The sequence below is a fragment of the Ricinus communis genome, chromosome 4, assembly GCF_019578655.1.
Source record: "Ricinus communis isolate WT05 ecotype wild-type chromosome 4, ASM1957865v1, whole genome shotgun sequence".
In the NCBI taxonomy this organism is placed as follows: domain Eukaryota; kingdom Viridiplantae; phylum Streptophyta; class Magnoliopsida; order Malpighiales; family Euphorbiaceae; genus Ricinus; species Ricinus communis.
In genome coordinates, this window is record NC_063259.1 from 11068702 (window position 1) to 11079268 (window position 10567).

General features: G+C 39.6%; 1 non-coding gene across 1 annotated transcript; it reads right to left on the reverse strand.

Annotated features, from left to right (window-relative positions):
* Positions 1–346: 346 nt before the first annotated feature.
* Positions 347–453, reverse strand: LOC112534811. Its single transcript, XR_003079058.1, has one exon. It is a non-coding gene; the product is annotated as a small nucleolar RNA R71 (small nucleolar RNA).
* Positions 454–10567: the final 10114 nt, after the last annotated feature.

Below are 10567 nucleotides of genomic sequence, written 5' to 3' on the forward strand. Positions count from 1 at the left end.
TAGACCATCATTGGATGGGACACAAATGAGTATACTCAGATCGGCGGTGGCAGATAACAACTTTGAAATAAAGCCAAATGTGATCCAGATGGTACAACAAAGTGTACAGTTTGGAGGGCTGCCAAGCGAGGATCCCAATGCCCATATAGCCAACTTTTTGGAGATATGCGACACGTTCAAGATAAATGGAACTATTGATGATGCCATCCGGCTGAGATTATTTCCATTTTGTTTAAGGGATAGAGCAAAGAGATGGCTGCAGTCCCTTCCACCGAACACTATTACAACCTAGAAATCCTTGGCTGAAAAATTTCTTTACAAGTATTTTTCTCCAACTAAAATTGCTAAATTGAGAAATGACATTTCTTCTTTTGTGCAGATGGACGACGAGAGCATGTACGACGCCTGCGAGAGGTACAAGAACTTGTTGAGATGCTCTCCACACCACGGTCTACCAATATGGATGCAGGTTTAGACCTTTTACAGTGGTTTGAACCTTGCTACTAGGCAAATGGTGGACACTGTAGCAGGTGGAGATTTGAACAGCAAGACACCGGAGCAGCCAGAAAACCTGATAGAGGAGATGGCTATGAACAACTACCAGTGGCAATCCTCTAGGAGTCTGTCGGTCGGTCAAATAGGGAATGGTCAACCAGTTAGACTCCACGGCAGCCTCGGCAGCTCAAGTGGAGCTTCTGACAAAGAAATTAGACCAGCTTCAGATGCCAGTTCAAGCAGCCCAAATAAGCTGCGAGTTTTGTGGTGGCCCGCAGTACGTTGCAAATTGTAATGCGAGAGGTATGTTTGCTAGCCTCTCTACTTCATCTATTGCTTCTGCTGACCATGAATAGGTTAATACATACGGAATGCACCCAGACAGCAGAACAACCCTTATAGCAGCACATAGAATCCTGGGTGGAGAAATCACCCCAAATTTAGTTGGAGAAACAACAATGCCTGTGGTCCACCAAGCCAGAGATCGTGATCACCACCACAAAGAAGAGCAGAAGTCGACCATCGTAGTTTCCTCCACCAGCCGAGAAGAAAGCTAACTTGGAGGAGCTGATGATGAAGTTTGTCACGACGACTGAGACGAGGTTCTAGTAGACCAATAGTGCTCTTAAAAATTAGCAAGCATCCATTCAGAAGTTGGAAAATCAGATTGGGCAGATTTCTAAAATGTTGTCTGAAAGGCAACAAGGAGCGCTCCCCAGCACCACTGAGTCTAACCCGAGAAGCACGTGAACACCATCACTTTTTGTTCGGGTAAGTTAGTTTCAGCTCCTTCTAAGCCTGTTTTTGATGATTCCACTATTGATGTGCAGATCTAGGCGAGCAGTAAGGTTAAGGAACCTGAGAGGCAAAAGGTGAAACCAATCCCAGTCAGGAAGTATCAACCCAAGATTCCTTATCCTGCTAGACTGAAGCAAGTAGAAGCACAAGAGCAGTTCAGTAAGCTTTTGGATATTTTTAGACAACTGCATATTAACTTGCCTTTTATCGATGTATTGAAGTAGATGCTGAAATATGCCAAATTCTTGAAGGACATACTTAGCAACAAAAGCAAGCTGGAGGAGGTAGCATATGTTAAGCTCAATGAAGAGTAATCAATAGTGTTTCAGAGCAAGTTACCAGAAAAACGTCACGACCCAAGGAGTTTTACTATTCCTTGCACTTTGGGTAACTTGTGTGTTGATGATGCATTAGCTGATTTAGGCGCTAGCATAAATGTCATGCCCACGAGTATGTTCAATAAGGTAGGTTTAGGGGAAGCAAAACTGATGTGTGCTACTCGTGTTAGCTACAATCTAAGGCAGTGTACCTATCGATGCAGTCTAGCACTAATGGCGAGTATCAAGGTCGTATTCCTCGGGAAAGCGAAAGCCCAGAGTTACTCCTTTGTTCTTTGTTATATTAACCTAAAATGGATGATGAATAAATTCTAAACTAACTATTAACTACGAGCTAAGTTCTAAGGGAGATGCAGGAGTAATTGATAAGTGAAATAATCAAGACAAGAAGACAAACCCAAAGGGAATCCAAACTAGTTGGCATCCGAACAAAAGATAAAGGATCAGTGAGTCTAATTATGCTACCCGTGATTTATTCTTAATCAATTCGGTTTCTCTCGAGATAACCGAATTCCTAAACCTAATAACCTAAAGTTGGAATCTCTTCCTAACGATTGATTCTTAAATTAGCATTAAGCTTTAATCCGCCTCTATTAAGCTTTGTTAATTCTTAATCCGGCTAGTTAATTATCCTTATCTCTAGCGATTATTAACCGGATCTTGTTATTCAAAGTTCCAATTGCCAAACGGATTTCTCAATCTCATAAAGCAATCTAAACATCACAATTCACAACGTCTCATGAATAATGCATAATCTTATTCATACCGAAAACAAGAAGAATACAAAACCAACTCAAACAATCCAACAATATAATATCAAGCCAACATAGTAAAGAAATCCCAATGGATTAAATCAGTCTAGCTAAACATGTTCATGTTTAAAACAATCTAGGAAATCAATTACAATGAAAGAATAATGAAAATAAAACATGTACACCCTTTTCTCTCGAATTGGATGAATGTACCCAAACTGGATCTACACTTTGATTAATCTCCCAAACTGCCTCTTGAATTGCTCCACTATCGTTTTGCACTCGGAATCTTACGATTCCGGGATTCTACTCACCGCAACTCTCTCTCGCACTCAAGATTGTGCAGTAAACCGAACCAGCCCACTAGGGCTCAATGTCACTTCTTTCCCTCTTTTTTTCTTAAGAAAAACTCATTTTTCTTATATATTTAACTCAAGACGGCCAAGTCCAGCCGGCCGAAACCGTGGATCTCACCAAGTAGGGTTTCACCACTACCGCTGTTCCTCCCCGTGTTAACCACCACGGGCCGTGTTTCTCCCTGTTGGCCACCACGGGCCGGCTTGGAGGCCGTGGTGGCTACAAACCGTGCCCAAAGTGCCAATTTCAAGAATCAGTTAATGGTTGAGCACGGCCGCAGTCCGTGCCGTGCTCAATGTATGCATTAAGGGCTCTTGTCCGATCTTGATGAATTCTCGTCCGTTTCCGCACGTATTGATCTATAATTGCTTAAACAATGATGATGGTCCTATAAATGTTCCTGAAATGCAAAAGAACACAAAACACGGGTGATCTGGGAATAAAAGCACAATAATTGCTAAGAAAATACGCAATAATATGCAAGCAAATATGTATAAAACTATGCTCATCAAATTACCCCACACTTAAGCTATTGCTTGTCCTCAAGCAATTAACAACTCACCTCATAAAACTACAGTTAGCAATTCCTTTCAGTTTATGCCCCTAGTCCACAACAGAGAGTATTCAACACATCTCAAAGGATACTCAATCATAAATCAAATTACAAATCATTAACAAAGAATGGAAATAATATTAATGCATGAGTAACTTAAATGACAACTCAACACCAACATCATGAACCAATGCCTTACAGGGATCACTCAAGTCGCTCAAAGTGTATATTAGGTAAATAACAAATCCCTCAAAGCAAATGCACAAGACCCGCTCACCATAAGCTTGCTTATAAATTATATCTTCGCTACTGTGAATAAGTAAATACCAAAATCAAAGGGTCTTTACCAAGGTTGTAATAGGGCTAGGGTAAAGGTACGGAGATTTGGACAGAAGTTTGAAAATGCTGGAATTCGTGCGATAAACAATATTATATGCTCAAAGGATTAAATGCCTAAGATCACGAAAAGAATCATTCACTAAAATCCCTACTTCATAGAATAACGCTCGCAAATGCCCTAAATCCAATAAAAAGATAAATAATTAAAGAAATTTGTTTATTATATTTTTTTTCTCCTTCTTCTTTTTTTTTTTTTAAAGAAATGAACTAGCAATTTTATTAGCGATCACCAGCATACAACCTTGAATAAACATAAAGAATAACAAATACAAATTGGATCAAGGGGAGAATTTAAAATATCAAAAAGATTTAGTGAATTTACCAACATAGCAACTAGCATTTTAATCCCACATAAAGTCGAACATATCACAGAAAGAAATTCCAGCATAAGGGTAAAGGAAAGATAAATGTAAAGAATGGTATAATTGAAGTGTATAGGTGTAGATTATGAAGAAAAGGTTAAGAAGGCTCAAAAATTGGCTAACTAATGGAAACATAAGGTGGTAGGCTTTTGGTCAAATGTGGGGAATCCTAAATCGCCCAAATCATCTCATGGTATTCACAATATTCATGTAACTTCAACACGCATTACAAAGCAAGTTCTAGAAGCAAAGTTAAGTACAATGCACACTCAAACAAGAAATATAAAGAGCATAAGCAAAATGAATGCTCAACTGGCTCAAAATCTCACTTTCAAGTATGGTATTAGGTGCAGTTGGTTCGTAACATCATTAATTGAATCATTATTTAAGAAACACATGCATATGATATTATCAACGTTCTAAGTTAAAATTCGACAATTCGAAAAACAATTAAATAACACCGGTTTAACCCGTAGGTTGATGTAAAACACCATAAATGGTTTTCCAAGGACAATGAACAACAAAGAAAAGTAACTACAATTCTATAAATCAAGTCATCAATCAGCTCAAAATTAGCATACTCAAGTGCATAAAAACACAATGTCCTAACATCTCCTAAAAATACACAACACCTAGCCATAGCAATTAAAAATCCATATGAGAGATTAGGGTTTACCCATAAGCACCCCACACTTGAAGAACACAACGTCCTCGGTGTAAAATGTTATGGATACCCCGCATGGAATGCTCAACTAAGAGAACAAAGGCAATACAATCCAAGTGCATGACATGTATGAAAAATAAAGTAAATAAATGCGGAAAAATAAAAGATCTAGGGGATCGCCTGATCATCCATCGAGGCCGATGTTGTGGAAATTCAAAGGCCTCCTCAGTAGAATCCTGAAAATAATAAAATAAAGAAATAAAATCAAAACTGAAAATATGAAAACTAAAACTAATAAAATGTTTCCAAAACAAAAGGTTAAAAAAAAAATTAGAAATTAAAGATAAAAATTGGGGTGCCTCCCAAAAGCGCTTCTTTTGATGTGATGAGTCTTCTTAAATTTGGACTCATGGTGAAAAGCAAATGGGCGTGATCGACGACCATCCATCCTTCTTCCAAGCAAATGGCTTCAAATATCCGCTTAGAGGGATAATCGTCAACTTCCTCTTCCCATACCAAGCAAGTCGCCAAGATGATGGGCAAAACTCGCCTCGTATAATTGCACGTAGTCATGATGTTTCAGGGCTCTTCCAATTTGAAAGCTAAAGTTTCAACAATTGGAAGGATCGACGGTTGGGCAATTTCTTCAGGGAGTGTTAATGGTTTTCTTCAGTCCCCGGCTTGGTTCTCTTGCTAGAAGAAACTCGAGCTCCTCCAAGACTTCTTTATTGGATAACTCATGCTCATCTTCCATCATCGAAGGGACTTGTGGAAAATCTACCAACAATTCCTCTAATCGCAACTCAAAGATCATCAACTGTACATTCCCGCTGATAGTCTTTCGGAGGAATTATGTTCGCTTTCCTTTCTGGTTCCATCTCCATGTTCAAGAGATCGTCCGCATGTGAAGCATCATCATCAAACATAGTAGATAAACCGGAAAAATTCTCACCTGAAAGCAAAGTGATGGCGCTCAAATGCTCTCGGATTCAAAGAGCGTTTGATGGAGTTTCCAATTGCTCTGCCGCTAGTAATCGAAAGATCAAGCCTACTTTATGCTCTATGTTCTTAATCGAGGCTTGTTGATCTTCAAGTATCCTCTCTGTTTGTTGGAATCTGTCATCAAGACTTGTAATGAACCTCATCATCGGCTCCTCCGACACTAACTCTTCATCTTGAGTTGAAGGTGCAACATTAGTCATGTAGTTGCTGAATTCCTAGTGGTTCTTGGCCATCTAAGCTCCATCCAAAGGGTGAATGAGTGCTCCACTCTTGATTGTAGGTGCTTCCATACGAGTCATTTGGCCAACTTCCGTATAATTCACCTGTTCACGTTATAAGAACAATGAGCAACATCACTATACAATGGACAATCATTACACACATGTAAACCACAACAAAATTCACAAAAGACTTAAGATAAAAGGATAGGAGAAGAGAGTTGATCGGTAGCCCGCAAAACGATTCCACTCGAGCATCTAAAGATGCACGGGCATCCCAATTTTTAGCACTCTCTTGGTTCCTAATCCCATTTTCCAATCGCCACACAAAGAGTTTGAGTTTAGCATTGAACCTCCTTATCATTCACTATCCGAATCATAAACTTAAGCTAAATAAATATGTACAAATAAAATAAAATAAATAAACAAATAAAAATAAAAATCATAAAATAATAAGAAAGAAAAAAAAATGGCTAAATTAACAAATAGCAAATTTCACTCTAGTTTTCAAACAATTCCCCGGCAACGGCGCCAAAAACTTGATGTGTGCTACTCGTGTTAGCTACAATCTAAGGCAGTGTACCTATCGATGTAGTCTAGCACTAATGGCGAGTATCAAGGTCGTATTCCTCGGGAAAGCGAAAGCCCAGAGTTACTCCTTTGTTCTTTGTTATATTAACCTAAAATGGGTGATGAATAAATTCTAAACTAACTATTAACTACGAGCTAAGTTCTAAGGGAGATGCAGGAGTAATTGATAAGTGAAATAATCAAGACAAGAAGACAAACCCAAAGGGAATCCAAACTAGTTGGCATCCGAACAAAAGATAAAGGATCAGTGAGTCTAATTATGCTACCCGTGATTTATTTTAATCAATTCGGTTTCTCTCTCGAGATAACCGAATTCCTAAACCTAATAACCTAAAGTTGGAATCTCTTCCTAATGATTGATTCTTAAATTAGCATTAAGCTTTAATCCGCCTCTATTAAGCTTTGTTAATTCTTAATCCGGCTAGTTAATTATCCTTATCTCTAAGCGATTATTAACCAGATCTTGTTATTCAAAGTTCCAATTGCCAAACGGATTTCTCAATCTCATAAAGCAATCTAAACATCACAATTCACAACGTCTCATGAATAATGCATAATCTTATTCATACTGAAAACAAGAAGAATACAAAACCAACTCAAACAATCCAACAATATAATATCAAGCCAACATAGTAAAGAAATCCCAATGGATTAAATCAGTCTAGCTAAACATGTTCATGTTTAAAACAATCTAGGAAATCAATTACAATGAAAGAATAATGAAAATAAAACATGTACACCCTTTTCTCTCGAATTGGATGAACAGCCCAAATCTGGATCTACACTTTGATTAATCTCCCAAACTGCCTCTTGAATTGCTCCACTCATCGTTTGCACTCGGAATCTTACGATTCCGGATTCTTACTCACCGCAACTCTCTCGCACTCAAGATTGTGCAGTAAACCGAACCAGCCCACTAGGCTCAATGTCACTTCTTTCCCTCTTCTTTTCTTAAGAAAAACTCATTTTTTCTTATATATTTAACTCAAGACGGCCGTGTTCAAGGTCAGGCTGGTCAAGACGGCCAAGTCCAGCCGTGCCGAAACCGTGGATCTCACCAAGTAGGGTTTCACCACGGCCGTGTTCCTCCCCGTGTTAACCACCACGCCAGTATTTCGCCCGTGTTGGCCACCACGGCCGTGTGTTGGCCACCACGGGCCGCGGAGGCCGTGGTGGCTACGGAAACCGTGCCCAAAGTGCCAATTTCAAGAATCAGTTAATGGTTGAGCACGGCCGAGTCCAGCCGTGCTCAATGTATGCATTGCGGGCTCTTGTCCGATCTTGATGAATTCTCGTCCGTTTCTGCACGTATTGATCTATAATTGCTTAAACAACGATGATGGTCCTATAAATGTTCCTGAAATGCAAAAGAACACAAAACACGGGTGATCTGGGAATAAAAGCACAATAATTGCTAAGAAAATACACAATAATATGCAAGCAAATATGTATAAAACTATGCTCATCAAAAACCCACTAGGATGTGCATTCAATTAGCTGATCATTATGTTAAGCTTCCTAGGGGGTTGTAGAGAATGTGCTAGTCAACGTAGATAAATTCATATTTCCTGTGGACTTTGTGATTATGGATATGGATAATGAGCATGGTGTGCCTTTGATTTTAGGGAGACCTTTCCTTGCCACAGCTAGAGCTAAAATAGAAGTATTAAGGGAAAACTAGAGCTTAATATAGGGGATGATTGTTTACTTTCAGTTTACTCCCATTTGATAGTTCTCTCGCCGACCATGTCCACACCATTTGCGCTATCGACGGGATTGGTTTTGCATGTGATAAGCCACCATATGATATACTAATTGACGATGCTCTACATGCTTCTTTAGTTGTTGATATGTGTTATTCCTTTAAAGAAAACAACTTGTGTCAATTTGAAACTTCATGCTATTATACACCCGAGAAGGGTAGTTGCAAGTTTGTTTATGACAGGTCATCTAGACAGGATTTGGAGTGGATGACTGGACATCCCAACTCGGTATGGAGAGCACCTCCTTGGCCATCTGCTGTACACATTGGATTGCCTCCTTGCGGTTATATACCTCAGGCCCCAGCTTACAATGAGCCCACCTTCTCAATTTGCCAACGGAGCAGGAATGCTGCTGCAGTGTCCAACTAAGCGACTCGACCAAAAAGAAGCGCTTTTTGGGAGGCACCCTAAAATTTTAATTTTATGTTTTTATTAACATTTTTATTTTGTCAGTCATTTGCATGCTTGATGGTAGTTAGAACACTTACTTAATAATAAACATAGTTGTATGAATTTAAGTTTGACTAATTTAAGTCAGATTTGTGGTAATTGGTGAAGAAAAATGAAAGACGAATCACGAGTTCGAAGATGCATAAAAAACTCCTCTCCGAGCTGAGAACACTTAGGAGCGAGTGTTTTCGTCTGAGGATAATGAAGATTTTATTTTGTTTATTATGTCTTTTCAAAAAAAAGAGTTTTGGATGACCCAGTTTGCTTTTTCTTTTGATAAATTTAGAAATAATTTTCTTCTTTCTTCTAAAAGAAGTGTATAGCAGAGTGTAGTTCCATGATCAACCGGCGTTGATCAGCGCATTCATTTTTGACTTATAGAAGTTTGAGTTCAAGGTCTGCCAGAGATAATGGTTTGGTAGCTCGCCCTTGCGCTTTAACTATTTGATTTATTTTACTTGATTTACAGCCTAGATGTGTGCGTACATGTGTTCAATGCAGGTAGGGAGTTCGACAACTCGAGAAGGCGAAGGACAGCCCGGACTTCACCCGTCCACCACGGTTTCTGTGGGCATAATGGGTGTAACTCAACATGGCCGGAGTGAAGCCTGTGATGAGAATGCACATATAGAATTTGGGAATTCAGTCGTCCACCACGGATTCTGAGGCCACCATAGGCTACCACACCAGGCCGTGTCGGTCACCACGCCCGTGCTTGAGCCCGTGATGGAGATGCACGTAAAGCACAAGGTAAATTCAGCTAATCCACCATGGCTTCCGAAGGCACCACGGGCAGCAACACCAGGCTGTGCTGACCAGCATGGCCATGCCCTAACCCATGACAGATGGGCGCCAGAATGAAGCATCAAGGTTCAGCACGAGCCGAGTCCTAGCCGTGCGGACTAGTACGGCTTTGCCCTAGCCCGTGCTAACCCCGTGACTATAAAAGGAAGCCTTTTCAAAATTTTCCTATCTTTCCCTCTCTAAACTCCAAGTTGAAGTTTTCCTCCTTGTCTTTCATTTTTCTTGCCTGTCTCGGCAACTTCAAGTAAGTCTCTTCGCCTTTTGCTTTTATTTGATTAAATTTGATTTTTATTTTATGCATTCATTTTATTTAGGACATTTTGATATACTTTGGTAGTTTACTTTGTTACACTGCTTCAATTTGAATTCGATTAAGATTTAGTTAAAACTAGTTGCTATGTTTCTGTGAATTCGACTAATGAAATGATAAGTGTGGGGTTTGGCAGCAATAAAGTTTATTTATGGCATTTTATTATGAACAATTGTTAGCATAAATTTGCTTTATTTGGTGCACGATAAAGTAGGCTGGAATGTAATTGTGAATTAGTTTTATGCAGGAGATGGAGGCTTTAGTCTTAGTGATAAGTCTAAAGTTTTCTGTTAGTCGAATTATAGTCGTTATGCTGTTTAATTTTCGGTATAATTTATGATTAACTTGATTTCTTGTTTGATTACTAATGATTCATTGCATTAGGCAATATGAGGGACTGCGATCAATCACATCGAAAGCAACCGCAACGTGCCGCTACCAGCAAGTGCCCGTGTGGCGAAGGAACATCTTCCTCTACTTCACCTTCATCAGCACCAGCACCAGCACCACCACCACCACCGCAACAGCAACTAGTCCGAGTATGAAGAGCACTAGCTGCGAATCCACCCGCGCCTGGTCGTCATCCATTATGGACATTTCTGAATATAGATAACGAGAGTCGGTTCCAAGTCATGAGATGGAAGTAAGTGATGGCTAGACGTTGTATTGACTTCGTATCCTTGGAAAGAGTGGGATTGGCTCAAGATGTGC